At 49.7% G+C, this 22385-nt stretch overlaps 1 long non-coding RNA gene and 1 pseudogene across 2 annotated transcripts in view; both read right to left on the bottom strand.

The window, feature by feature from the left end:
* Positions 1-22385, bottom strand: part of LOC148595417 (uncharacterized) — a 379015-nt gene that overhangs the window by 46608 nt on the left and 310022 nt on the right. The gene's annotated exons all lie outside the window — the stretch shown is intronic.
* LOC104573408 (zinc finger and BTB domain-containing protein 7C-like) overlaps positions 9986-22385 on the bottom strand; it is a 54336-nt pseudogene continuing 41936 nt past the window's right edge. The window contains exons 2-3 of the transcript XR_015913159.1: positions 16480-17677; positions 9986-10622 (exon numbers count right to left, since the gene is read on the bottom strand). The product of XR_015913159.1 is annotated as a zinc finger and BTB domain-containing protein 7C-like (transcript). The remainder of the gene's footprint in view (positions 10623-16479; positions 17678-22385) is intronic.

Here is a 22385-nt window from a genome sequence, read left to right as displayed (position 1 = left end):
AAAACAGGTCTAGTTTTGGTGCCTGCACAGAGCATGGGGTTCATCTCCTCTGACTCTAAATATCTTGGTAAGGAGACCTGCGTTTGAGCTCAACCTGACATAGGCATCACACTTGGGCCCCTACAGGGAAATAGGACAAATTTATGGGGCAACAGGACCACAAGGGGGACAATTTCCTCTCCATGCCACCCCCCCTACTGTCCCTCACCCCTGGGATGTAGGCTTTATACAGATTAACCACTCTCACCTGGTTCTCTTTTCTTCTGAATTGCCTTTTCCTACCACTTCTTTGTCTGCTTTTTGTTTCAGCTTTTGCACCTTTCATGCTTTTCAGTGCTTGGAGCTGTTGCCTATGTTGTATCCGTTCATTATCTGTACTCCCTTTCAAAACTGTTCCCTCAAAATCTTCTTTCCTGCATCCTTTCAGGCTCATCTCCACATCTTTATAAAATAAGAGCTCAGGCAGCAGAGCAACTACAGGGTTTAAGCGTCCCTGGGACACTACAGGCTGGTTTTAGGGCTGCAGCGCTCTGCCCTCCAGGAGCCATTCCTAAAGGGACTATTTGAAGCCCACTGACCTTAGCATCCCACCCTGCCAGCTCCGGACACATTAATCACCCCATAATTGTGTAATGAGAAGTTTTTGCCTTCCGGAGGTGTCCTCCGGGTAGCCGGGCATCCTTGGTCTGTGACAGCAGCGCTGCCCCGAGGGTGCTGGTTGGTGTCCGTCAGCCATGGCAGGACTTGCACAGACCAGGGCTCCACAGTAACATTATTGCCCCCATCCCTCCCTGCCCATCACCCTCTGCAAATCCCCCTGCGTCCTTGGAGCGATTATGGCGCTAGCAGCGGAAGTGCCACCCTGATCAGTCGGGCTAGTAGGGGCTCTCAGCTGGGCTCCCTCAGCAGCTCGCAGCGGAGCCTCGGATTAAGCAATAATCCTCGCCGCAGTCTGCAAAGATGGATCAAGCCATCATTGCCATTTTAGAAATAGAGCAGTTAAAGCAGAAAGATTAAGTGCCTTCCCTGAAGGCTGCGAGGAGTTGGAGCCTTGTTCCCGAGCTCAGGCGTGGTGAGTTTTGCCCTGAGCAGGACTGGGAAACGCAGTGTGCTTGGGATGCTCTTCTCACGGGAGGAGAGATAGGCCAGGTTATTACAATATAATAGCAGACTGCTAAACCTGGCTTAGGTCCCTGCATCATGTGAGGTCACGGCTCTGGTTCGTGCATGCAGATTGGCAGAGTTTTCATGCTGAAAGGGAACTTTGCAGGCATTGCCGCAACCTTTTGCACGATGCAGGCGAGCATCCTCTGCCACCCGTAACTGGTTAAGCTACCAAGTCCTCAGGGGAATTGGTGCCCTCCTCATGTTAAAGGCTGACAGAAATGGAGAATTTGTCCCTTCTTGGGCCAAATATTCCAAAGTTCTTCTTGGATGGGGAGACTACTGCTGAGCTTCTGCTTGGGGACCACCATGTGGTGGCATCTAATCCCAGGTGAGATGAATCCCCCTCCTTTCGGCTCACTTTGCTACTGTGCTCCCGAAGCACAGGAGCCTCTACCATGGCCACTCCAATTGCCAGCGTGGCATTTGTCCAGAGCTTCTTGGAAATCCCATTCCATACATCTGCACGCGCAGCTTCCTGCCAAGGTGGGTAGGAGAAATGCCTTGCAAAGGCTCTGTGCTCCCCTCCATGTTGGCACCAGCCTCTCTTTGGGCTCTTTTGGGGCTCTTTTGGCCCCTAGGCAAGCTGGCCCCGTGCAGCTCCTCCTGCCTCTGCATGGCCAAGCTCATCCCTCCTGCCGTGCCAGCTCCAAGGAGCTCTCGCACCCACCAAGCCCCCTTGTCCGGTCCCTTGGCACTGCTGGGAAGCACTCCCATTACTGGGGCAAAAAGGGATTTGCTCTGCATTGCCGTTGAGCATCACCCCCCCCCCCCCCCCGTGTTGCCTGCCCCTTGCTCTCAGGTGCTTGTTTTAACACAAGAGATGAGCAAAGCATCTTGGAGGGAGCGTCTTGCCTGGCTTAGTCCCATTGGGCCAGGGACACGCTGGGCACCAGGAGCTCCATCCCCCAAGGCCTCTGACTTCCTCCCGAAGCCAACCTGAAGGTATTAATGAATCAATTTGTTCTTGTGACAGCCATGGCCTTTATCTTGCACAACCTGTTCCTTTTCAATGGTTTCTCCCTGGTTTATTTTTAAAGAGCGATCACATCTTCACCCCGCTCGTGGCCTAAATAAGGTGAGATGCTTTAGTCTCCCCCCGCCTCTCACCTTGGTGTGCTACACAGCTGGGATATTCCTGCTCCGAACGAAAAAGATCCCTAGTGCTGGGAGCCTTTGCCATCATCCGAGTGGTTCAGGGGCAACAGCTGGGGATGAAGCCCGTTAGTTTAATAAAATTTCAGAATTTGGCCCCACTGAGAGAGCCCAACCAGCTTTTAAACAACATCATGCCCACTCTCTGTGCCTGAGAATTGGCATTTGGTTGTGAAGGTGACCCCAAAGCAACCCATGACCCTCCCAGTGCTGCTTTAGGGACACTGGGGACAGAGCTGTGGCTGGGCCACCACAGGAGGGCAGTGCGGGTTTGAGCCAAGAAGGGACTTGCCGAAACGGGGGGGCTGAAGCCCCAGCTGGTGCCAGCAGCGCCTCGTTTTCCCCATGCAGACAGGTCTCGTGTGGGGCTTGTCCCACAGCCATGGCATCTGCCCGCTGAGAAAAAACACTTGTGTCTAAAGAGGGGCACGGCAAACTCTGCACATCTGTGTGGCTGCTGCAAGGTGGAAAACGTGGGCATTTCCACCTGGTTTTCTTGTAATGGAAGCAGCCCAAAGGCACCCGCAGCAGTGGCAGGTCCCGGGAAGGCAATGCGGCACCAGTGAGGACATGAGCCACTCGCTGCTTTGAGTAATGGTTTATTTTCTCCGGGGGTGACAGATGTGCAACAGGTAACGGTTATGGGACTGCCATTTCCTCAGCCAAGGGGAGCTGCGAGCCAGCGACCGAACGGAATAGAGACACAGAATCATCTGCCGCCCTCCAGCAATTAGTGCAATCGGGGAAACCACAGGGAAAACGAGGAGGAAGGGTGCTTCCAAGCCACAGGTATCCTCTACAGGGTGGCAAAATCGCTATTTTTTGCCTTTTGCAACATTTTGCTTCTCCCAGAGCACTGCCAGAAGATGCTCCAGTGCAGATCTTCATAGGGCAGGAAGCAGTGGGCAGGGAGTCACTGCTGTCCCATGGAGATGTCCCTTTTTCTTTTTTGCAGCAACACGCAGTGAAAGCAAATGCAGTCTAAGCAGCGTTTCCCTGGCCACGCTGTGGATTATCCAGTAGCTGGTTGGCAGCACGAGCACGGCCATATGTTGCTACTAACAAGCATTTAGTGGAGCCGGTTTCTTCCTGCGATTCCCAGGTGCCCGATTAGCGCACAGCCTCTCTGAACAATTTTCAGATTTGCACCTTCTCCTTCCCCCAAATCTTTCCTTTTTCTTCTTGTCATTAAAAAAATTAGAGTCAGCCAGCATGCAAGCATAAGATTGGGTTTGTGGAAGAATTGTTGGCTGGCGAAGGTGTATAGTTGGTTTGGATTTGGACTCACGGGGTGGATCCAAAGTTTGTTATCATCATTACTTGCTATTGTAACTGCAATAATTTCTGTATATATTCTTGTAGAACTAGACTCCCTGCCTTTTCTGTAACTCCCCCCATCTAATGTACCAATGTGCAATCACTCGCTTAACTGCATCATGTTTAGGGCATGTAATATTAACACCTAAACGACTTCATGTGAAGCTTCAGTGACTATAGTCACGGGGTGGATAATGTGGAAGAATTGTTTGTGGAAGAATTGTTTGAAAGCAGGAACCGAGAGGAAAACTAGGGCCTAACAGAAGTTTTGGCATTACAAAAGCTTGCTTGGGGTGATAACACAGTTGCCACTTCCAGGATGGCTGGTGTGAACGGACTCGGCTCCTCCACAGTTCCCTAGGCAACACAATCTGCCCTCCTCGCAGCTGCAAAGGGGAGTAACGGAGGATGGAGCGGAGTGAAGACACCACGGCCAAACTCTGTTGCACTCCCTGTGCTGGGCTGCTGCTAAGCCGCACAGTGGCTGTCCAATGGGAGATATACGATAACATGTCTGGTGCTGAGCCAGCAAAGGTGGCAAATCACTCCTTTCAGATGAACTTTGCTTGAACTTTGCTCGTTATAATGTGAAAGCCACACCTCCATCCCAAAAGTTACCCGCCTCCGAGGTACGACCACCCCTCACTGAGCATGCGCTCTAGATTTTCGGTTGACTGTACCTTTAAATGAAAGCAAGAAACTTTTTCCCCAATCAATAACAATATTAAGTATGACTCTAGTCACTCAAGCTCCACCTGAATGTAAAGAAAAGTATAAAAGGTGAACTAAGGATGAAAAGGAGGGGGGAAGAATCCATCGTAACTCCTGGGTCAGTCGACCGACCGAGCCCCCTTTCCTCCCCTCGGACTGGCGCGCCGCCTGAGGAGACTCGAGACTGAGAGCCCTCTCCCATCTTCTGGGGTGAGTGATGATTGCACATTTGTACATCAGAGCTAGCAAAAAACCCCACGCTCTAGTAGAGAATTTCCTGTACTGACATCCGAAACCTGCTTTGTAAATGTTGCATTTGAATAAATCATACTGTTTGTGAACTCGACTACTTGTTTGGGGGGAGGCGATCAGACCTACAGTTGACAGACTGTTCGTGAATCCAATAGTGCCAGAGTCGAGCTTATAGTTGATCACACTATTTGGGAACTCGATTCACTCCTAGGAAGGTGATCGGACCTACGGTCCACGGACTGTTTGTGAATCCGATATTGATTTGATATCTCCTTCCCACCCCCCACCACCACCACTACCACTACGGCTTTCAAACTGCAACATTTCACAAAATTGGCGTAGTCGGCAGGATGTCGTTAAAGGAATTCCTACGGAGACAGAAATGTGGTCCCTCAGAAGCTGGGGAAGATTGGGCCAGAGATAATTGGTCAGATCCTGAAAAGGTTTTGCAAAGAATGGAGGAATGCCATGCTAAGTTTAAGGACGGCAAAGGCAAGGGTGTTATTTGTGCCATTCTGGGCAGTGGCTTAATTCAGGTGCAGAAGGACTATAAAATATTTGAGAAATTGAAATTAGATTATCAAAGTAAGAATTCAGAAATTCAACACTTGCAGTATGAATTAGAGAAGGAAAAGAGACGTGCCCATTTACTGGAGCAGCAAATTGAAACAATGCTGATGCAGGCACCCCGACCCCCTAATATGTGGCAAATCAGAAAGTTAATTACTAACACTGAGCCTGAGGACTGGGACGGGGACATATGGGGAGATCCAGATAAAGAGATACAAGAAGAATCCTCAGAACTAGTGGCTGTTCGGCCGCTGATAAAGACCGAAACATCTGAAGGACCCCGAGGTCAGAATCCCCGCACCACAGTTCAGGCTACTCCTTATTCAGGTTCAGAATTAGGAGAACTGCAGACTAAATTTTCAGGAAAGCCCGGGGAAACCGAAACCAAATACTTGTGGAGAGTTTCCCTTTCAGGTGGTGACAGAATATTGTTAGACAGAGAAGAATCTTTAGGCTTCTGGGGACCGGGAGTGTTTCTAGATGAGGGGTTCCCAGATGATAATCGATCTATTACTGCTCGAGTTGCTTACTGGGCAGGGGGAATAGACCCCAGAGAAAGAGGCGAGCCACTAATAATCAAAGTTAGGGGATTGTCTGGCTTATCAGAGGCAATGCAGAAAGCTGCTTGTATTCAGGCAATGTATGACCGAGGACGCTTCGATGTTCTGTTAATGGCTTCGGTAGACCCAGTCCACCTAAGGCCCCTTATTAAGGGTCTGCCTGACACAGCAAAGATATATATGCAAAATTTAAAGGAAAGGGTCATTCGGACCCGACATCATAATGATCAGAACCTTCACGCCCCCCCCTGCACACGTCCCTACTTGGGCAGAGCTGTTACATGACATGGTGAGTTATGGACGAGAGATGGCATGGTCGGACCTTGAGCCTCTATCAGAACAATTAGGGAGAGGTAGGAAGGCATTTCACACAAAAATATTGGAGGGTCGACCATACCCAAAACATGAACTGGAACCCTTTCAGGGTCTGCCGGCCTCAGTAAATCAAATTAACAGCCCTCTGCGCAATGATTTATGGCGACAAGCATTAGCTTTAGGAGTGTTAGTCCATAATCTCAATAATCACCCGCATGCTCAACCTGTTGACAGACTGTTCGTGAATCCGATACTGCCAGAGTCGAGCTTATAGGTGATTATGCTATTTGGGAACTCGATTCGCTCCTAGGAAGGCGATCGGACCTACGGTCCACAGACTGTTTGTGAATCTGATATTGATTTGATATCTCCCCCCCACCACCACTACTACCACTACGGCTTTCAAACTGCAACATTTCACAGGGTTAAAAAACACAAAGTTTTTAAAAATGATAATTTCCAGAAACATATTAAATAGCTAAAATGTAATTCATTTTTTTTTCTTTTTCTGTGATTTTATTTTATTTTTTGCTCCGAAGTGCCCCGCTTGTTTGGAAGGTGCTCATGAGAAGCCAGCAAGGCTGCAAAGCCCAGGCTGCAGATGCCCTTCCAGCACTCGCGTCGCTTCCTGGCCGGGCCCCTAGCCCCTCCAGGTGCCACTGCTTCCCTTGGGCATAGGAGGAATCTGCAGATTTTTTTTTTCCCCTTTTTTTTTTTTTTTCCTTTTTGCAGATTTTTTTTTTCCAGATTTGTGAGAAACACCCCACGCTGTGCCCGGATGGGCTGATTTTAGTTTCTGGGCTAGTGAACGCCCCAGGTGTTGAACCGAACCGGGTGTTCAATGGTGCCACAGCGTTTGGACTGCGGCTGTGCATTATCCAGAGCTGGAACCTACTGGTATGTGACAATCCCTGCCCTCTGCATGGCTGGAGGAAGGTTGCTGCCTCCGAAGGGCTTGCTGGAAATGGTCCTGGGGCTGTGCTAGCATCTCACCAAGGGCTGGGAAGGGTTTGGGATGGGGCTGGTGGATCCCAGTCCTGATGGGGACTGCAGCCCACCCAGGAGCACAAACGCCACTCCGTTACTGCCCATGTCTGCTGCCCAGCAGCTCCTTCTGGAGCCCAGTGCTGCTGTGACCGACTTCCCGTATATTCCCAGAGGCGGCTGAAGGATCCCACAGCCGAGCGTGGAGCTTGCTTTTCATGCAGCAACTGTGATTTGGCAGCTCCTCGGGTGGTCTGGTGAACATCTGGCTTCCCAAACACCAGCAGTGTCAGTAGATTGGGGGTGGGTGGGAAGGGAGAGATACCTCCCTTTGCTACAGCTATAGGCAAGTGAAGCAGTTAGTCCAAGCCAGTTTTCCAATCCACGCTAGCAGACAGTGGATAGGCAGGTGCAGTCGAGGGTGATTCATCTCGTGCTTGGGAGGTCCAACGTAGGTGGCATGAATCACCTTCCAGCAGCACCTGCCTCCCGCCGGAGCAGTGGCAAGTTCTGAGGAAGGCTGCAATTTGGCTTGAGGATTAGGACGCCCAAACTTCAAGTGTCAACATGTAGGTGTCTCAATGTGCAAGATGTGCCTGTTACTTAACTAAGAAATGGCCGAACGAAGTGGGATGAGTCCCGCCGTTCAAACTCGTCACCTCTTTTCCAGGGCCTTGAACCTCTTTCAAAAAGAAGCATCAAAATAACAAGGAAATCCTGCAGTTCCTTAGCTGAAAAAAATTGCAGACCTTGTGTCAGTAATAGCTGTGTGCTCAAGTATGTACTGTAGCAGGCTGTGACATGAGGACGAACAAGAAGCCACCACACGAAGGCCTGGTGCTGCTCACGCCTGCGCTGACTGCAGAGACGTTGCTGCAGGAGAAGACTTGCCTGGCACGGGGAAGGACGAAGAGCAGAGCCCCCAGGGACGCTCTCCGAGCTCAGCCGAGCCCCAACATCGATATCCGTGGCCTGGAGTCACCACACAACATCAAAGTGGAAAGAAACAGGGTTTGCTCGAGTCCTCCCTCCCCGTGCGCTCAGCCAGCAACCAGCTACGTACAACCCAAACCAGCGCCATCCAGGAAAATCAACCTTAACATTTCCTGGTCATGGGAGTCATCACGCAACCAGCTTCCGCAAGCCAGAAAAGCTACCGGGCAGATGCTTAAATAACATGTCATTGGTGTCTCTTTTGACAGGTACCTTTGGAAAGTGCCAAATTTGGGTGCTGGGCAAACCAGAGGAAGGATGAGCATGGCTCACTCCGCTGCCGTCTGTCTGCTCAAGTGGCTTGACCTGCCCACGTTTGCAAAAGAACCAAGTCCTGCTAAGAATTTAAGAACATCGATTGATACTGTTTAATAAATACATAAAAGGATCTAGTCTTTCTTTTTTTTTGTTTTTTTCTTTCGGTTTCTAGCTTTGATAAAATTTAAGGATGATTGTCCCGTGAGTAACTAAGGCAAATTTAGTTTGCATGTGTTGTTGCTCTCTCCTTTTTTTTTTTCCATTGTTTTGTACATAAAGCAATCACATAAAAATAGTTATAAATAGAAAAATTGCAAAGGTTATTTTTTTCTTTCCCCCATAGACAATTAGGAAAACAAAAACAAACCAAAAAACAAAATGAGATGAAAAAAAACACCTTGCTTCAAGTTCTTGTAGATTATACAGTACTCGGCATCTTTGGATACTTTACAATGACTCCAAAATGTAGAGAAAAAACACCTGAAGTAACCAGTCATTTGTAAAAATGTAGTTTGTATAAGAAGTCGATACAGATTTAAAAAAAAAAAAGTTTGATGTTTGAAAAAGTTTTCTCTCTTTTTTTTTTTTTTTCTATTTTTTTCTCCACTGGTTTGTTGCGCGCAGCATCTCTGCACAGGTGGGTTATTTTGAGGATGGACGGTGCATTGGGATTGTGCATCTCCACGTGTTCTCCAAGCAGCATGGCCTCAGTGCGCCCCAGCAGTGGGACCCTTGCTTAGCCATGGCCTCCGAGCAGCCCCAGCAATGGGTAAACCTCCTCTCCCCCCCCAAAAAAATTACAGTCCTCTCATTCCCTTTGATTCTGCGCATCCTGCCAACCTGCCTCGACGGAGATGGGATTAGCTCAGGGAGTCTTGTGTTTTAGGGAAAATCTTTAGTAGAAGCCTTTGATACCAAGGCCCCCTGAGACATGACAATGCAGGCGCAAAGCTTTACATCCTATCAAAATTGCAGTGTTGGTGACATCCAAGTGTGCTATTTTTTGCCACCAAAATATATATATATAGAAAGAATTTTTTGGAAGGTGTATGGGGAAGGAATTAAGGACAAACATCTCAAAGTGGACAGCGGGGCATCAAGCCATGGGAGCTGTTCTGCCTCATTGGTTTGAATGGGCTTTTTCGCATCAAAATGTTATCGTTGCAAAGCAAGGGTTAAAAAAAATAGAAAGAAACATTGCCCCTCCTTCCAGAATCATATTCTTTTTTTTTTTTTCTTTTTTTTATGTGGCTGCAGTTGAAATGCTCAGAGCAGGATTCGGTTCTTCATCAGATATGTTGAAATGGGACCAAAATAACCCAAACTGCCACCTTATCCTCCCCAGGCTTTGCTCCTGGGTGACATTCAGCCTGTTTTATGTTAGGGTCCCCTCTTACCCAGGACAGCAGGGCCGCCCTGGAAGCTCTTGGAGGCGCCTGAGGAGCTTGGCCCATGTCCATGTCCCCCCTCACCTTCCCCAGGCTCCTTAGAGGAGCGAAACCTGTTGCCAGATATGGAAGTAAAAACAACAACAACAATAATAATAAAAAGCCACCCCAAGAGTCCTGCTGACCAAAAGGGCCGAGGAATGTAGCATATGGGGAGGAAGCATGGCCGCCTCCTGCCTCACTGTCGTCTTGGAGGCGGCTGCAGACTAAGGTGACAGATATTGGCTGGTGCCTCCTTGAGAAGCTCCATCAGTCGCCTCAGTTTCCCGCCTCAGAGATGGGCGCCACGCACGCCAGCCCCGCAAGGCTGCTGAAGCTGGCACTCCAGGGGTCAGGCAGTGGGAAGAAAGGCTGGCCTGCCAGGTTGTCCTAGCAGCCCAGGGCGAAGGTGAAGAGGCCCGCGTTCCTCTCTGTGTCCAGCTGTGCACACCGCAGCAGCTTCAGCTGCATCTCCTCGAACCGGCTCTCCAGCTCCTGCAGGCCGAAGACATCCTTGGTGCTGCTGAGGAAGTGCTCGGCGCTGAGGCCGGGCTGGCACATGGGCGTGCCACTGAGGTGGCTGCCCATCTCCTGCAGGGTGGGCGGCATCCTGAACACTGTGTCGCCCGGTGCGCTGCCGGGGCCCAGGAGCAGGCTGGCAGCCCGCCATGGCACCAGCTTGCGGCCCCGCCGCAGCTGCACTATGCGGCAGCTCTGGTGCTTGATGTGGCGGTGGAGGTGGTCAGAGCGGGTGAAGCTCTTGTAGCAGAACTCGCACTGGTAGGGCCGCATGCCCGTGTGGATGCGCATGTGATTCTTCAGGTCGTAGTTGTGCACGAACTTGGCGTTGCAGTGGATGCAAAGGTAGGGCCGCTCACCTGTGTGTTTCCGCATGTGGATCTTAAGCTTGTCCTGCCTGCAAAAGCAAGAGCAAGATCGGCAAGGCAGCAAGGCGCCCAGGTGCATCTCCCCCTTTCTATCACATCTGAAGAAGAGGATGGGTGTGAGACCTTCAAGAAGACAGGAGGTGGTGGTAGGGGCAGTATCACCTAGAGACACAGTGCAGGGATGGCCCCCAGCCCTTGGACCAGCTCCTCCGTCCTCCAAGGAGGACTTTGGCCCTGCGATGGTGGGGCTTTGGCACGTTGAGCATCAGGACTCCTTGGGACTGCTTGTTGGGCTTGTTTGGGTTCAACCGGAGGAGATCGGTGCTTGCGAGGGGTAGCCCCAGCCCTTTAGGAGTTTGCAGTGAACTCGAAACAGCTTAATTGGAAATGACAAAAAGAAAAGGAAAGAGTAAAGGCTACCTATGGGAATACCCACAGAGGAGAGAGGCTTCTGCAGGCAAACTGCTCTTATGCGTCTAATGACCACTGGGTGTCTCAGGAGCTTTCGTTTGAAGCTGGAGCTGCTACCCAGGCGAGAGCGTGGGCACAGCTGGGTGCTCCATGGGTTACGGTTTGGAGCCTCCAAGGCCGGCACATACACACACACATACACACACACACAAACACACTTGCACTTCCAGCCTCCAACGACTACACAAGCTTTGGAGGTGGTTCTTAAAGGCAGCCACAGGATGGCAGAACACCCATCCTGATTGCCTTCATGTGCAAAGGCAGGATTTCCGGAGTGGGGAAACACCAGCAAGCAGTAAGAATGTTTTCCCAAACTGGCCATGCAGTCACTATTGTGTTTTCTTTTTTTTTCCCCCAATAAATAAATATTCCCCTCTGCAGTCTGCAGCTTCGCAACTAAGGCACATGATGATAAAAAGCGAAGCTGCCTGAGCCAGGCCAAGTTTGCACAAGTGCAGCGTGGCGCAGAAAGCGAGGAAACAGCAAAGCGAGGGCATTTAGACTGATTTCTGACATGCTTTCAGTTCGATCTCTTCGAGACATTGATGTGGCATTCGAGTGATGTGGCTAAGAACACAGAGAATATATAGAGCCATGCCATTCATATATACAAAATATGTGAACATGCAAAAAAAAATATTTATGCTCAGGTCGAGCATTAAAAATGTGCAAGCTGCTGACTGCACACAGCTTTCTGCCACCCTGCCCATGCCCCTCTTGAAATAGTTTGTGGTGCCGTGATCAAATCCTGTTGCTTTGCCTGAGTCCTGTCATCTAGTGCCCAGAGCAAAGTTGATGCAACACATGGGACTCCCACGGGACCGTACAGACCCCTAGGAGTGCGACCCATGGACCGATGAGTCAGACCAACCACTTGCTGTCAGTGCGCTGATCCTATATCCCCTCGGGAAAACCTGCCCCAGGGGGATGATGCAGCAGCACTGCAGGCGACAGAGATGCTCTCTGCTTGCTCCACAGCTCGACTGAGCTTGCACGGCCTTCAGTTTTCTGAGGCTTGCAACTTGGGGAGATTTGCAGGGAGGTAGAGAAATGCCCCTCGCGGGCCTCGTGCCAACACCAGCCCCAGATCCCACTTCCAAGAGCCAGGCCTGATCTTTGCAAAGACGCTGCGATGCCACATGGGCATGTTGCCCCTTAGCCTCACTCTCGGAAAGTGCTGAAACCAGTTCTCAGAAACAACACAAAGACGCATGGAAAATTTCAGCCCAAGCGCAGCACGCGTGGCGATGATACAAGCAAACGAGAACAGGGTCTCGTAATGCAAAGTGTTGGGAAACGTTAATAAAAAGCAGAGCTACCAGCCCCACCTCTAATATAATTTAAACCTATATATGTAACGTTTAACCTAGCAGGATCGCTTTTCCTAATAAACATGCGGCGTGCCAGGGTTGTACAACGTAAATACAGGCAGAGCTCTTGCAGGCTATTACCCATCTCTGTCAGCAGGCAGGGAGAACTGCGATCCTTCCCTGCATGTCTCTACCACCGCGGCAGCGCACAGGCTATAGAACAAGGGAGGTTTTCTTGGCTCTTTTCCTTCAAAATGATAATTTTCGGTGCATGCAGATGTGCAGGGGGAAGCTCCCAGGAAAGGGGCAGCCAGATGTGGCTCCTATGCTGGTAGGTTGGGTGTTTTGAGCAAGCTGTCCGGCTTGCCACATGCCCTGTTGCAGGGTCGGTGGCGGGTTTGTGGTGAGCAACATGTGCCACCCACATGTGGATGCCCCTAATGCAATTGTGTTGGGAGAGTGATTAGGGCTCCGCGAGCTGTCACAACACAAATAATACGAGCACATAAAGTTAACCTTTCTGGCTGCAGAATGCCCCGGGGCTGCCTTGGTGGAAAAGCTGAAATATTTGCACTTTCTTTCAGTCCTTTAGCAGTGCAAAACAGCAGCCCGGACCCTGAACAGCCTTTGCTTAAGAAAAAAAACAATGAGCTATTGAATGAAGTCTGGCCTCCTGCAATTAGATGTCCATCACAGCCAGGACCGATGCAGGGTCCCTGCTGTGGGACATAGGGAACCCTCTCTGTTTCCTGCTTATCAGCTGGGAGTGCAGGTAAGATGCATGAGAGGGATTAATCCAGGAATCCGTGCAGTACCCAGCTTTGCATCCCCCACTGCTGGCTGTGGTGGGTGACAGCCTGATGCTCTTGGGAAGCTGGAGACTCCCTGGGAGAGTGGAATGCATAAGGCAAGCAGCCTTAAAAAATAAAATGAACGTTTTTAAACTTTCACTTTGCTCATGTTAAAGTAGGAAAAAACCCTCCAGCCTTCAGCTCTGCACAGGGAGGTGGGAGCCTTCCCTCGGACCCTGCAAACGCTGTGTGCAGATGACTTCATCCCAGCGAGGGACGATGCAAGGGGATAGGGACACGGGAGGGATGGTGCCTCAGGGCTGAAAGTCCTCCCAACCTCGTGCTTTGTATTGAGAAGCTGCGGGGCACAAGGAGGGCACAAAGGAGCCATGAAGTTTACACACCGATTAGTAATGGTCCATGCTAGGCCAAAACGGGGTGTGATGCTGCACAAGCGAAGGCTCTTTGCAACTGCAGGCATTGCCCCATTCGAGACTGGGTTTCCTCACTCAAATTTCCCAGAGGAAAAGTAGCAGAGAGGACAGTAGTAGAGAATACAGCTGCGGTGATGGGACCAGCCGACAGCCCATTTAAGCTCAGCGCCCCAAGGGGCTGAGGCTGGAATCAAACCATGGGTGGCATCGACCACCTCTGACGGTGGCTGGTTGCCACTTGGGCACGGGATGCAGCATGAGGAAGCCCAAGGCGTAGAGCTCAGGGGGAGCAGAACCTCAATGGCCAAAATTAAGTGGGAACTGCCTCTGTGATTCAAAAATGACTCAATATTTAAGCTCCAAGGAGGAGCAGCTCAATGTGCTGTGGCTTCCTGAGACCCTCTGGCCAGGAAGACGCACGCACCCCAATACGAGCACGGCAGGAGCCACTCCGAGCACATGCGGCAGGTCTGAGCCAGGAAGGGTTGACGTGACAGGGCCACCTCCATGATGAAGAGCGGCGATGAACAGCTCGTAAAATGTCACCTCACTGGAAGGAGCCACTTGCTGTGGGGCCCAGCTTCCCGGCTGCGGCTCTGCGGCCGTGTCGTGTGTCGGGGCCAGGACCGGCTCCAGAAGGAGGCTCTGCCATGGCCAAGGCTGAACAGCCGCGGGTCACAGCCTCGCGAGCTGTTGCTGTCAGAGATCCTCTGAGAGCCACGCGCAGCCAGGCAGCATCTCGGCTCCCAGATGCTGGTTTACCTGGTCTATCATAGCCTGGAGTAGGGGTCAGGATACCCAAATTTTCACCCAATCCCTCTTAGTAGCTTTTGCAGTAAGTGTGAGCCAATGTCAACATCTCTCCGTGCCTCAGTCTCCCCAGACAAAGCCCAGGATACTGGCCTTGTTTGCAAAGGCAGGAGTAAACTCTAGCACTACCGTTACGGGAAAGGGGTCACCAATCTACCAAGTCATCCCACTTTCCTCTCTGTAACTATCACTGAAGTGTCACATCCAGGAGCAGTGACAGGGGCTCAGGAGACACCTGGCCAAGCCCCAGCCATGGCCTGGGCGCCAGTCTGGAGATATATCCACCGGGGAGAACCCCACTGCTCGTCCTGTTGCATGTGTGCCCAGAGGCAATGTCTGGGTGCTGACATCGGTATGGGACACGCGGAGCCTGCATACGCCTGGCCATGGCGCAATGCTTCATGCATTATAATACAGACAGAGCAGAGCACAGGAATTTATTGTCAGGTCAAATCCTCATCATCTGCATAAATTCCACTTGAATATTATCACAGGGACGGGAGAAGAAAAGACAGGCTGAATAGAGGAGCACCCCAGGTGTCTGGTCGCTGTCAGGAGCTCGGCAGCTACCGCGCACATCATTTTCCTCTGCTTTGCTTGTCCCAACCTAACCAGGCTCTCTGTCTCACATGCAGCCAGCAGCTGAAATACCATGCTCTTGTCAGAAAGCTTTATTATTATGTTAAAGATTGTACTCATTAGATATTAATTATACCCAGCAAGAGTCAGACCAGGAATCTATTTGTCTCTGCTCACCAATTAAGCTTGTCCTGCTTTTCAAAGGCCTTACGTTTGCACAGCCCTCTCAGAGCCTACTCTGATTTATTAGCATCTGCAAGGGAGCAGAGAGGTGGTGAGACCAGGAATGGGCACAGAAGGTGGATCTGAGCTTGCTGTCTCTGCTCAGGCCTATCTTGGAGCAAGCTGCCTTAAGATGCATTTTACCTAACTTGAATTCCCTAAAAACAAATTATTTTAAGTCCCACAAGCTCTTTGCAGTCAACGATAGAAAGGCCCCCCCTTATCTACCTTTGTGTTGGCCAGCAACTCCGAAGGGGCTTCTAGCGTCCCTCTGTGGAGTGAGCCTGGCTGCCGGCTCTTGGATGGTTGACATTACAGGTCAATCGCACCCTTGCAGATGAACATACAACAATTAGGACTGCTCTGGCCTCAGGAAATGCAAACACTGCCATGGTCTACACTGTCATGTAGACCATCAGTGGTCTACACTGATGCCAAAACGATGTGCAAAACCAAACTACATCCCACAGCTAAATGTCCCCTCCCAACTCAGCACTTTTCCTGGCACATTAGGGATGAAGCTTCTTAGGCTCTTTCACCAAAAGCAGCCATCTGTTTTCCACTGGTCTTAGGCACAAACAGAACTTTCTGCTCCAACTGTGGTGAACTATGGTGAGGATGAAAATCCTCTATTATTTACTTCAGCTTTTGTACAGTAAGTGATTAAGACAGATCACTCACAAGCCGCTCAAATACATGAGTTTGTTTTCTTTCTTCTCTCTCTCCTTCTTTCTCTCTTTCTCCCTCCCTTCTTTTTTCGCTTTTAAGAGAGAGAGTTCAGCTCTATCTTTTTTTTTTTTCCTACTCCCTCTAGGGCAAAAAAGATATAGTCTAGGTGCCTGTGTCTTCACAACCCTGTGTTACTGCTGGTAAAGCACAGCAAAGCGCTGAGGTAGCAGGCGAATGCAAAGGACCCAGTACAGAAGTTACTGTGACTTCAGATGAGGATCATTGCTCTTAACTTATACTGATAAGTTACTACTACTGCAGGTGGAAACCTCTGCCCTTCACTGACAGAGCAGGTATCAGCCCTTCTGCTGCAGTTGTCACCTCCATCTAGGGGGTAACAAACACCATGACTTGGGGCCACCTGGTGCCACCATAAGGGTTTTCTCCTCTGCTGCCTGCCGCTTGCCCTGGAGGCAGGGTGCTGCTTCCCTTCATGGCACCCATGGTAGAGCTACAGGAATCATCCACGGGTTTGGGACTCTGTACCCTCCAGCCACCCCTGCCTCTCCACAAAGTCTGGCAGAGAAACCCAATGCCCACCTGGTGAAGCGGACTTCACAGATATTGCACATATACGGCTTCTCTCCTGTGTGGGTCCTTATGTGCCGGGGCAGCTTCCCAGTCCCCATGATGACTTTGTTGCAGATGGGGCACTGCTGTGATGCCTTGGGCTTCATCTTCCTCTCTTCCTCCAGGGACCACGGAGGAAAAACTACTCCAAACTAGGTTGCACTTAGGAAATTGAGATAAGCGCTGTAGTCAGTCTCTGCCTTAATATGCCCTAAGGGAGCTGCTGGGGTGTTGGTAAACATGTCCTTGAAGAAGTCATTAGGGAAAGGAGGAGGAGGAGGCAGGTCTTCCTTCTCCTCCTCTTCCTTGATCTTCCTCTTTTTGATCACCAGATCCAAAGGGCTATTGTCTACTTGTGGCTCTTTGAGCTGGGAAAAGGAGCTAAAGTCGCCATTCCAGAGGTGGGGGAAGAAGTTAGGGGTGAAAGGAGGGAGAGCTAGCATCCTTTCTGGGATGTTTGTCTTAGGGTACAAGTTCTCCCTCAGCAAGGACTCAATGGAGAAGTCTCGTATCACACCCAAGTGTCCAGACGAGTTATTGTCTGGATAGTGATTTGGAAAGTCTTTAGGTGCTTCTGTATATGCTTCTTCGGTAAGATCTGACTTAGAAGGGCTTTGGTGACAGCTTACTTCTTGGACATCAGTTAGGTTCTCCTGACTGATAAAATCCTCCACCATTTCTTCCTCCTCTTCCTCCTCCTCCTCATCTTCATCTTCGTCATTGTTTTCGTCCTCTTTGTCATCTTCCTCTTCCGCCTCTCTGTCAGGCTCCATGATTTCAAGGCATACGTTGATAATGCACTGAATCTCCAGCATCTTGGCCGCGCTTGAGGATGTGCTTGATGTTTGAGGTGGTGATGGTGAGGGTTGAGGTGTAGGCAAACTCGAGGATAGCAGAAAGTGCTTCAGGCTTGACAAAGTCAATCTCGTAAACACAGGGCTGGTCTGTTAAAGTGCTGGTAGTGAACAGTTTTTTGAAGTACTTGCTGCAGGCAGCAAGGACAGACCGATGAGTCCGGTACTCCTGGTCCTGTACAATGAGGATGACATCGCAGAGGAGACCGTTGTGTCGCTGCTCATTTAAACCACATAGGACTTCATTGCTGTGGTTTGGGAATGGGATCCCAATAAGATCTTCAATGCCATTGGCCATATTCTCATTTAGTGCCCTAGGACAAAACACAGACAGCAGGGCGTTAGCAGGGGGGTTCCCAATCAGTAACATCTAAATGGCCCCGCCTTCTCCTGTAGTATTTTTCTCTCCTCTACATCATTTCCATCTCTGTAATCACTCTCTGATTCCACTGCCCCAATGCATTAAATCTCCTTGTCACCTTTACCTCCTTCCATGTCCTCTATGATTAACCTCTGTTTTCCTCTACGTCCCTTCAAGTCTCCTTCTTTGTCTCCTTCCTTCTCTCCTCTGTTCTCACCCTGTCCCTTGCTAGCACCAGCATGTGCTCCCTCCTCTCTTTCACATCCTGCCCCCAGGAATCTTGCGCTATGATTTCCTCCCCATAATGCCTCTTCCACATCCTCCCGGAGCCAACACCATGTAGGCACATGTAGAATTTGCCATGTTGGGCACTCTCTGGGGAAAGGGTGATGTTGCATTGCCTCACATTGCTTGGCACCAGCACCTACCCCACTTAAACAGGACCAGTCAGGGAGTGTCCTTCGAGCTACGTAATTGTTTTGGTGACTGGTACAACCAGACTTCCCAACCTAGGAGGGACATAGCTGTTTGCTGCAGCAGGAGAGTGGTCCTCATGGGCCAGTAGCTCTCCGGTTCTGTGCCCCCTGCTCCACTCATGCCTGGCAGCTTCCCCATGTGGACACTTGCACACAAGTGTCTCATTGAGGGATCTTAAAATGGGGGAGGCAAAACAGGTGGGCAAACAGAGAAGACTACGAAGCACTCAACCGCTGAGCAAGGGCCTGGCCAGAGGCAGACGGCGGCGTGTTGACTCCACCAACGAGCTGAGCTTGCTCTGGCCCTGATTCTGTTCAGACATGTTAGCGTGTTATCAAATGCCCCATGTGCCTGGCAGATACCTTCCCCTGCCAGAGCCACGTCGGCTGCAAAGCGGAATTCGGAAACACAAAGCCCACACTGTGGAAGAAGTGTTTGTGGAAGAATTGTTTGAAAGCAGGAACTGAGAGGAAAACTAGGGCATAACAGAAGTTTTGGCATTATAGAGGCCTGCTTGGGGTGCTACACAGTTGCCACTTCCAGGATGGTTGGTATGCACGGACTCTGCTCCTCCATGGTTCCCTGGGCAACGCAATCTGCCCTCCTCGCAGTTGCAAAGGAGAGTAACGGAGGATGGAGTGGAGTGAAGACACCGCGGCCAAACTCTGTTGCACTCCCTGTGCTGGGCTGCTGCTAAGCCGCACAGTGGCTGTCCAATGGGAGATATACGATAACATGTCCGGTGCTGAGCCAGCAAAGGTGGCGAATGATGAACTTTGCTTGAACTTTGCTCATTATAATGTGAAAACCACACCTCCATCCCAAAAGTTACCCGCCTCCGAGGTACGACCACCCCTCACTGAGCATGCGCTCTAGATTTTCGGTTGACTGTACCTTTAAATGAAAGCCAGAAACTTTTTCCCCAATCAATAACAATATTAAGTATGACTCTAGTCACTCAAGCTCCACCTGAATGTAAAGAAAAGTATAAAAGGTGAACTAAGGATGAAAAGGAGGGGGGAAGAAACCATCATAACTCCTGGGTCAGTCGACAGGCTGATCCCCCTTCCCTCCCCTCAGGTCGGGACACTGCCTGAGGAGACTAAGGAGCGAGGGGGGAAGAAACCATCATAAATTCTGGATCAGTTGATGCGCTGATCCCCCCCTTTCCTCCCCTTGCGTCAGGACGCTGCCTGAGGAGACTCGAGACTGAGAGACCTCTCCCATCTTCTGGGGTGAGTGATGATTGCACATTTGTACATCAGAGCTAGCTAAAACCCAACGCTATAGCAGAGAATTTCCTGTACTGACATCCGAAACCTGCTTTGTAAATGTTGCATTTGAATAAATCATACTGTTTGTGAACTCGACTACTTGTTTGGGGGGAGGCGATCAGACCTACAGTTGACAGACTGTTCGTGAATCCGATACTGCCAGAGTCGAGCTTATAGTTGATCACACTATTTGGGAACTCGATTCGCTCCTAGGAAGGCGATCGGACCTACGGTCCACGGACTGTTCGTGAATCCGATACTGTTTTGATATCTCCTTCCCACCCCCCACCACCACCACTACCACTACGGCTTTCAAACTGCAACATTTTCACAAAATTGGCGTAGTCGGCAGGATGTCGTTAAAGGAATTCCTACGGAGACAGAAATGTGGTCCCTCAGAAGGTGGGGAAGATTGGGCCAGAGATAATTGGTCAGATCCTGAAAAGGTTTTGCAAAGAATGGAGGAATGCCATGCTAAGTTTAAGGACGGCAAAGGCAAGGGTGTTATTTGTGCCATTCTGGGCAGTGGCTTAATTCAGGCGCAGAAGGACTATAAAATATTTGAGAAATTGAAATTAGATTATCAAAGTAAGAATTCAGAAATCCAACACTTGCAGTATGAATTAGAGAAGGAAAAGAGACGTGCCCATTTACTGGAGCAGCAAATTGAAACAATGCTGATGCAGGCACCCTGACCCCCTAATATGTGGCAAATCAGAAAGTTAATTACTAACACTGAGCCTGAGGACTGGGACGGGGACATATGGGGAGATCCAGATAAAGAGATACAAGAAGAATCCTCAGAACTAGTGGCTGTTCGGCCGCTGATAAAGACCGAAACATCTGAAGGACCCCGAGGTCAGAATCCCCGCACCACAGTTCAGGCTACTCCTTATTCAGGTTCAGAATTAGGAGAACTGCAGACTAAATTTTCAGGAAAGCCTGGGGAAACCAAAACGGAATACTTGTGGAGAGTTTCCCTTTCAGGTGGTGACAGAATATTGTTAGACAGAGAAGAATCTTTAGGCTTCTGGGGATCGGGAGTGTTTCTAGATGAGGGGTTCCCAGATGATAATCGATCTATTACTGCTCGAGTTGCTTACTGGGCAGGGGGAATAGACCCCAGAGAAAGAGGCGAGCCACTAATAATCAAAGTTAGGGGATTGTCTGGCTTATCAGAGGCAATGCAGAAAGCTGCTTGTATTCAGGCAATGTATGACCGAGGACGCTTCGATGTTCCATTAATGGCTCCGGTAGACCCAGTCCACCTAAGGTCCCTTATTAAGGGTCTGCCTGACACAGCAAAGATATATATGCAAAATTTAAAGGAAAGGGTCATTCGGACCCGACATCATAACGATCAGAACCTTCACGCCCCCCCTGCACACGTCCCTACTTGGGCAGAGCTGTTACATGACATGGTGAGTTATGGACGAGAGATGGCATGGTCGGACCTTGAGCCTCTATCAGAACAATTAGGGAGAGGTAGGAAGGTATTTCACACAAGAAAATTGGAGGGTCGACCATACCCAAAACATGAACTGGAACCCTTTCAGGGTCTGCCGGCATCAGTAAATCAAATTAACAACCCTCTGCGCAATGATTTTTGGCGACAAGCATTAGCTTTAGGAGTGCCCCGCTCTATGCTGCAGGGGCAATCCACTAGCTGCATCAGAAAATTGGTTGAAATCCTGGAACGCAGAGCAACTGAATCTCCTCCTCCAAGCAGACAAGACAAGAACTCCCCCTCTTCCCCTGCCTCTGACAGAACAAACAATCCCTTTGTGCCTCTAAGTGAAGAGTTTAGGAGATCAAAAAACTAAGCAATGCGGATTGGGATTCGGGCCGCCCGATACATATTTTTCAATGGTCCAAAAACAAAGAACCCTATATATCAATTCCTGTTGGTCCAAAAAAACTTAGTCTAGAATTTTTGATTGATACTGGAGCACAGATTAGTGTTCTGAACAAGTTGTAAGCAGAATCATTAGGAATTAAACCCTCTCAAAAATTTATTGTGATTAGTGGAGTTACAGGTGCTAAAGAAAAATGCCCACTTGCTAGGACCCAATTATGGTTGCCTGGGGAAAAGAGGATGACAGCTGTGGATGTGGTACTAAGTTCACACCCTGGGAACATTCTAGGATACGATGTGCTTAGAGGAAAGCGATGGTATCTGCCTAATGGTAGTGTTTGGAATTTTGGAGGAAAGGAGCAGGAAAGCATAACGGTAGGAGTGCTGGAAGTAACCCATGCCCTGCCCCCATCTCATGTGGCCAATGTTCCCCAGTACCCTTTGCCTGAAGCTGCAAAGAAGGGAATAACTGAAGTAATTGTGGACTTAGAAAAGCGAGGCATAATTGGCCGAACACATTCTCCATATGACTCCCCAGTGTGGCCCGTCAAGAAGCCGGATGGCAAGTGGAGAATGACAATTGATTACCGAAAACTTAATCATAACACCGGCCCACTAACAGCGGCAGTCCCTAGCATAGCTGAGATTGTCATGGCTATACGATCAGCTGCACATCCCTGGATGGCCACCCTAGATATCAAAGATATGTTCTTTATGGCACCCTTAGAGGATAAAGATAAGCTGCAGTTTGCATTTACATGGGATGGTGTACAATACACCTTTAATCGATTGCCACAGGGATATAAACACTCGCCCACTATTGCACATAATGCGCTCGCAAAATTTCTAGCCACAGTAAAGAAACCCCCTGAAATACGCATTTATCAATATATAGATGATATACTAATAGGTGGGAACAACAAAGAGTGTGTACGAAAAACTGCTCAAACTGTTTGGCAACTATTAACAAACCATGACATGGAGGTACCACCATCCAAATGTCAAGGTCCAGCACAAGAAGTTAAATTCCTGGGGGCTTTGTGGGTATCAGGAGC

Source organism: Tinamus guttatus, unplaced genomic scaffold, assembly GCF_059628265.1.
Source record: "Tinamus guttatus ecotype Peru unplaced genomic scaffold, ASM5962826v1 Tinamus_guttatus_pri_ptg000103l, whole genome shotgun sequence".
NCBI classification, from domain to species: domain Eukaryota; kingdom Metazoa; phylum Chordata; class Aves; order Tinamiformes; family Tinamidae; genus Tinamus; species Tinamus guttatus.
This window is presented reverse-complemented; position numbering and strand designations above follow the sequence as displayed.